Below are 539 nucleotides of genomic sequence, written 5' to 3' on the forward strand. Positions count from 1 at the left end.
CAAAAACTTTATCATTTCGCTTTTGTGTTCTTCTAGATCTATCTATCGTAACGCAGGGGTCGGCAGCCGTTTGAGCATTGTGTGTCAGTCGTTATCTTGCATACCAGGTTTTATTTTTTCAGCACTATATAGCCTATGAAAATTATAATCCTAATTATACAGTATGTAGTACCCACTGTATTTTTCAGCACTATATAGCCTATGAAAATTATAATCCTAATTATACAGTATGTAGTGACCACTGTGTTTATAGTAAATTGTATTTTCCAGCATCTGCGTAGCGCAAAATGTAAAAAAAAATGCAGCATTTAGTTTTCTTTGTAACTAAAAATGTATTTATATCTAAATTTTAAATCTACACTCACCATATTAATGTGACCTTCACCTTTACTTCCCTTTGGCCAAAGTCGAAATCCCGTGAATATCTGGAAACCCTGAGCTTCACGTAACCCTCACATCTCACACTGGCATGCTGATACAATGTAGCATGCAATTGAATTTGTCAGGTTGTGATGTTCACTGACCTAATGTGGAAGCTG

General features: G+C 35.6%; 1 protein-coding gene across 1 annotated transcript in view; it reads right to left on the bottom strand.

Annotated features, from left to right (window-relative positions):
• LOC119586037 (sodium- and chloride-dependent betaine transporter-like) overlaps nt 1-539 on the bottom strand; it is a gene marked incomplete at its 3' end in the record, with an annotated part of 5,663 nt that overhangs the window by 2,235 nt on the left and 2,889 nt on the right.

Source organism: Penaeus monodon, chromosome 20 (assembly GCF_015228065.2).
Source record: "Penaeus monodon isolate SGIC_2016 chromosome 20, NSTDA_Pmon_1, whole genome shotgun sequence".
NCBI classification, from domain to species: Eukaryota; Metazoa; Arthropoda; class Malacostraca; order Decapoda; family Penaeidae; genus Penaeus; species Penaeus monodon.